A 6,899-nucleotide genomic window follows, 5' to 3' on the forward strand; every position below is an offset into this window, starting at 1 on the left:
AAACCTGGAAATTGCGGCAGATGCATCAGACTATGCGGTGGGTGCGATTCTTATGCAAAATAACCATCCGCTGGCATTTTTTAGTAAAACATTGAATCAAACACAAAGGAATTATACAGCTACAGAAAGAGAAACATTAGCCGTATTAATGGCTGTACACAAATTTCGAGTTTATTTCGGCAAATCGCCAGTAACAGTCTTTTCGGATCATGCGGCTGTTGGTAGACTTTACTCGGGAAAAAACCTAACGCCCAGGTTAATAAGATGGGCTTTAAAACTCCAAGAATATAATATCACAATAAAATATAAACCGGGTAAGGAAAACAATGTAGCTGACGCACTTTCTCGTATAAAACTGGACGATGAAGGTAATGAACTTAAATGCGCTGTGTTGACTTCAAAAATTTTAGATTCTAGAGATACGGTTATTACTGAACTGAAAGCTGATCCTGAATTTGGAAATATCTATGCTTATTTGAAAGACCCCGAAAGCTTTGAGCACACAGATATCGATGCGATAAGAAATAGAGCAAAAAACTATGAAATAATAGATAATTTATTATTCTATACGAAAACAACAAACGAAAATCTTGAGTATAAGCCAGTCATCCCAGCCTCGCTTCGATTAAGCATTTTGAAGGAGTTGCACGAAAAAAAAACAGCGGGCCACCTCGGGGTCAGAAAGACTTTAAAAAGGGTACGCGAGGCGGTATATTTCCCGCAATTATACAAAATAGTAACGGCGTATGTCAGGTCCTGCAATCAATGTCAGTTAATAAATGATATTAATTACAGCCCGGCCGGGTATTTAAATAGCATTCGCGCTACATTTCCGAATGAAATTTTAGGCATAGATCTCCTTGGTCCCTTCCCCCAGAGCGAGTTAAATAAAAATCGTTTTCTTTTAGTAATAGTAGATCATTTTTCAAAATGGATAGAAATTGTTCCACTTAAACGCGCGTCAGCCAAAACTGTGCATTCTTACACAGATACATTTTAAAATACGGTGCACCGATAAAAGTCATTAACGATAACGGAAAACAATTCATTAGTCAAATATTTGAAAACATATGCAATGGACTTGATATACGCCATATCAAAATGGTTCCGTATAGACCACAGGCTAACATAGCAGAAAGAGTTAATAAAAACATTGTAAAAATAATTCGCAGTTACGTTAGCACACATCACAAGCGCTGGGATGGCTACATAAATGAATTAGCTTATGCTTTAAGAACGGCACATCATGATACTACGGGAAAAACTCCAGCAGAATTATTTTTAGGCAGAAAGTTAATTACGCCTTTAGATAAATTATTCTTTGTGCAACAAAGAGAGCAGGAATTTAGACAAAAGGACGTGCAAAAGCTAATTGATCAGGCACTTAAAACCTCGGATACGGCAAGAAATAGACAGAAAATTTATTATGATAGAAAACGCCATGAATCAGATTTTAAAGTTGGGGATAAAGTATTGAAACGGAAATTTTCTTTATCAAGTGCCCCAGACAATTTTATGGCAAAGCTAGCTCCAAAGTTTGAAGGCCCCTATGTAATTCAGGAAATCAAAGGAGTAGTCTTATATCTTAAAAACGAGAGAGGGGAAATCTGTAAAGCAAGTCCCGACCAGGTGAAAAAATACTATAATCCAAATGATTTTGAAATCCTTAAAAGTTTCTTGCAGGACTCAAGTCTAAACGAAATAGAAGGGCCAGAGACTGCAACAACTATTCCACCACCCAAGAAACGGAGAACTGAAGAGAGACCTAGCACTTCTACAACCCGGACGTCGGTATCAAAAAGAAAAAATGAGTTTCAAACTCCGGCGTTTAAGAAAAACAAAAATACAGATGAACCGGGTAAAGAAACCGTGGTAAAGACGAAAACACCACCTACAAAAGATGGCAGGAGAAATTACACATCAAGGAGAACGCGCACACGGCCACAGAGTCAGGTGCCAGCAAGGCCGCCGTTCCGGAAACTGAAACGCCAACAGGAGGCACAGAAGTACGAGGAACAGAAGAAATTCAAGGACTCCAGACCGGAGGACGTCAAGACCAGCCGTCCCAGGCAGAAACGCAAAGGCCAACAACCAGACGATTACTCCGTCAAGAGGCCAGCATGTAGAGGACGCAAAAGAAAGAGCAACGGGGACGACACTCAGAGATCAATAAGGAGAAGATTGACATCCATGACACCTCTAACTTGGGATCAATTTTGTCAAAAACGGATGACGGAGTTTCAAGCATCGAAAACTCAAAGATAAGTTAAAACCTTCTATAAATTTTTTTTCTCTTTTGTTCCGAAATGTTATGCATAAGTACGAAGTTCTATGTTTTGACGAAAGTCAATATGTCTCGGTTGAGACTTAGTTTTGTTTTACTTTATTTAGCTAAGGCAAAAGTATTATTTTCTTTAAGTGTAAAAGCTAAAAACAAACATTTTCTGTTGGTCGAAAGACTAATTCTGTTATGTTAAAGCCAAAATTTGGCCGAAGATAAAAATAACTTCGTATTCTTGTATTAATAAGAATTTTAGTTTCAGTGCCGCCAGCTTGGCGAAGAATGAGTAAAGTAAAAATTTATTTTCTCTTATTCATTTTATGGTAAATTGTAAAAAGCATATGTATTAAAAATTTGTAAATGTATGTAAATACTTGAAGGTTATGTAAAAGTAGAATTTAGTCTAGAAGCATAAAATTGTAGATGCTAAAAGTGAATGCTTAAAAGCAATGAAGTCAAAATTTAAGTAGTAAATTGTAGATAAAGTCAAGCTTTAGAGCGAAAGCCTGCATGTTTAAAGATGAATGAGGGGGAAGTTAGAATGAATGTGTTTTGTAGGGTTCTCCACCTACATTTGAATTTTTAAGACTATTAAAGTAGCTCATTGAGTTGTAGAATGTCGAGTAAGGTGTGTCTATTTGGCTGTTGAATTCTAACAAATCATGGTGGTTAGGGGAAGTGTTGTAAGACTAAAACACGAATATTCCCGTTTGACACCACACATGGTGGAGAGCCAGGGTAAAGTTAAATTAATGCTTGAAAAATTGAATGAATGTGAAATAAGCAATAACTAAGAAAAACGAAACGTTAAAAACAAAAATTTATTGTGTCAAGAAAGTGTAAATTATAATGTATGTAGAAAGATACTGATACTTATTCCTTCCAGATGCTGGAAGGAAAGACCAAGATTGATTGATGAAGTCCAGGAAAAGTTGCTGTAAGAAGAAAGCTTTGTAACGACTAACAGAATTTTAATATATAATTGTTACATAAGATTTTTTTGTGTAAACGAGGCTTTCGCCAGTTAGTTCAGAATTAGATAAACTTACAACAGGTCGTTTGTAGGACCTGCTTCCAAGTTTTCCAAATTCTGGCAGCGGCAAATGTAGGGTTTATATTTATTTTAACTAACATTTATTTTAAGTTTAAACTATCTTTCCTGTCAAGCCTTACTTTCCCCTGGGAACTGCCAATGCCAGAATATGTAAATTTGAGTAGAACGCGCAAGCATTCAAATTATCAGCGGAAGTAGTATGATTTAAATAGAAGGAAACGAGTTCGGTGAGAGAGTTATTCTTACTTAGCGAGCGCGGAGGTAGAAATCGAGAATTGAAGAACCCCGCGTTGCGGCCTATGTGCTTGGCGGGAAGTAGTTGCAATTGTTCCAGTGAGCTTCAAGTCTGCTGAATTAGCTGCGGCTTTTGTAAAACGCGGTGAGTTAGTTATTTTAGAGAGCCTCGTAGTTAGAATATTGTCTTTACTTTCTTTTCAGGTTCTTATTTTTATTTTGACTGCCGAGTTGGCACCGTTTGTAAGCGTCAAGAGAACGCAATTGTAATTCATTACGTTGAATAAAAAGGGACTTAAACCCTTTACAAGACTCTGTGGTTTATACAAGCTTTCACAGTCACCCTTGGTTGCGTGCAAGTTGTAGGCGCGCAACGTTATACACTATTACGATTACATTATATATTATGATACATATGACACTATTACGATTACATTACATATTACATTATTTATTATGATACATATCACACTATTACGATTACATTACGTGTTACATTATATATTATGATACATATGACACTATTACGATTAGTTTACATATTACGATACTTGGCTTACGTATTTGATAATATAATGCATATCAAATTAACAAGATAGTGCATACTTCGTTTATCAGTACATAGTACACTACATATTACATTATATATTGCGATACATGGTTTTACACATTATATTATATTCTACACATCAGATTTACAAGACGAAATAACGCCTTACCTTAACATTACATTAACTTCGCAACTACTTATAACATTAATGATTTTTAATTTACATGATACATGGCACATGGTAAATGGCGTTGCACACTCCACCTTGCATTTGCATATCATATCTTAGCACATTTGCTTTAGATTAGACATAAGTCTGTTGCCCAAGTTCATGAGTTTATCAACTATCTTGTTGATTTTTCGGACAGTACGTTTGTCTTTAACCATAAATCTGCAGAAAGCTTGCGTGTTTGCAGTTGGAATTGGCAAGTGCAGATCTGCTGTAAGCGGGCATTGGGTAACATAATGATCTGGGGTGCCCATCTCACCACAGGTACAATGTGCGTTTTGTGCAATCCCGTGTTTTTCATAGTACACGGGGAAAGGACCGTGTCCGGTAATGTATCGGACCATTTGCGCATGCACTATGAGACGGTCTGAGTCTACCGTAGGGACGTGATAGTGAGCACGGCGTCCTGTCTCACCAGTATCCCATTCCTCCTGCCAAAGGGATTTTGCCTTGTGTTTCAGACTTCTTTAAATATGAAACTGGCCATGGGATGGTGATATGTTCGGCATTGATGCTTCTTGCGGCCTCCTTTGCAAGTTGATCTGCTTGCTCGTTCCCCCTGTTGTCGACGTGGGCCTTGGTCCATTCTATCCTGGTATTCAGATGGCTGTGGTCACGCAGATGTGTCTGAACTTCTGCAACCAGTGGAGAGCTGTGCACAGGATTCACAATCGCATACAGCGAGGAGAGGCTGTCTGTTATAATGAAGCTGTCTCTTTGCCGCTGTTGGATTATCGTAAGTAGAGCTTGTTTGATGGCTATTACTTCACTCTGGAACACGCTGTTGTTTGTGTCCAGGTGACCTTTCCATTGTGTTATTGTGCTTTGCTGTCTGAGGGCAACATAGGCCCAGCCTGTATTTTCATCTAGTTTTGACCCGTCGGTATGATAGACTAGATCATCTTCCTTAACATTGTCGTTTTGCTTGATGCTAATCTTTACTCCCTGTCCCTGCATTGAGGGGTGATCGGCAAGCCGTATCATCTTTTGTTCAAAATCGGCTGGTGAGTATAGCTCGCCTCTGAAGGTGGTAAGATTGCTAAGTTGAGTGATCTCCTGATAGGCTACTTCCTTTTCTACGCTCAGATGGAGCGGTAGCAATCCCGCTAGTACGCATAACGCATTTGTAGGGGATGTTCGGAAGGCCTCGGTGACATTCAGGAGGAAAGGCCTTTGTATGCTAAGTAGATGCTTGACTTTGGGGCCCTGCATAGGCGCTGACCAAACAACCGCTCCATAAGTTATAATTTTCTCGGCTACTGTTGTGTAAAGCGTTTTCTGGATATAGGAATTGAGACCCCATTTATAGCCCTGCATATATCTTAGTTGTTGGGCTAATCTTGCAATTTTCTTTTTCAGCTCCAACACATGGGGAATCCAGTTTAATTTGGTGTCAAAGAGGATTCCTAGATATTTCAGCACTGGACTGATGCGGAGGCGATGTCCGTTTAAAGTTATCCTTGGCTGTCTTGCCAGCGATCCGCCTTTTTTCGGGACGAGCAAAATTTGAGATTTGGCCTCTGCTATTTGAAGTTTTAGGGCTGTGTATCTCTCCTGAAAAAGGGAGCAGGATTCGATTGCATTTGATTGGAGCTGTTCCCTGGTCATTCCTTTGACGATTAGGGCTGTATCGTCTGCGTAAGCAATGATCCTTGTATGTCAGGCCATGGGTTGTTGAGGACTCCGTTGAAGGTTATGTTCCATAGGAACGGTCCGGCGCATGAGCCTTGCGGGCATCCCTGTGTCTGATCTTGTCCTATAATTCCGCTGTTATGTGGAAGGATCAGCCTGCGGTCAGCTAAATAGTTTACAATGGTGTTGTAAATATTGCTTGGGCAGTTAGCGGTTCGTAGGACTTGTAATATTGCTGGCCACCACAGCATATCAAAAGCGCTCTTAAGATCTATTGAAATGAATGCTGTGTGGTAGCCAGAGGATCTGTTAGCCAGTATATTTGGTTTTTGACTTCCATTTGGGCATGTAGTGTTGATTTTCCTGGGCTAAAGCCAAATTGAATTGGACTCAGGAACCGGGTTCTGTGCAGATGGTGTCTTAACCTTGTCATGAGTATCTTCTCGCAAACCTTACCCAGGTTAGAGAGTAAGCAGATCGGTCTGAATGACTCTGGTCTCGTAGGATCTTTGTCCTTCTTCAGGAACAAGACTACATGACCGATTTTGAAACACCTGGGAAATATCCCGGTACGGAGAAGCTGATTAAATAGCAGTTGGAAGATGTTGACATTTGTTCGCACTATTAATTTTACTATCCGGTTGTCGATGTCATCTGATCCAGGTGCTTTACGCTGCGGAAGCTGGCGAAGGACCTGGAGTATATCTGCAGTTATAATATCAGGGTCATCCATGGTATTTATTTCAAGAGGCTGGTTTCGGACGATGGTATGAAAGGCTGTGTCTTCCGTGGGGTTGTCCTTGGTGAAGACTGTCCTTAGGATCTCTGATAACGTAGCCTCCGTGAGTTGGTCATTAGTATTTGGCGTTGGCTGGAGGTAGAGAGTAGCCGGTTTGAAGAGTTTGCCAGTTGCGATTTT

This window comes from Stegodyphus dumicola, chromosome 8 (assembly GCF_044657685.1).
Source record: "Stegodyphus dumicola isolate Sdum_Otavi_A_Nest chromosome 8, ASM4465768v1".
In the NCBI taxonomy this organism is placed as follows: Eukaryota; Metazoa; Arthropoda; class Arachnida; order Araneae; family Eresidae; genus Stegodyphus; species Stegodyphus dumicola.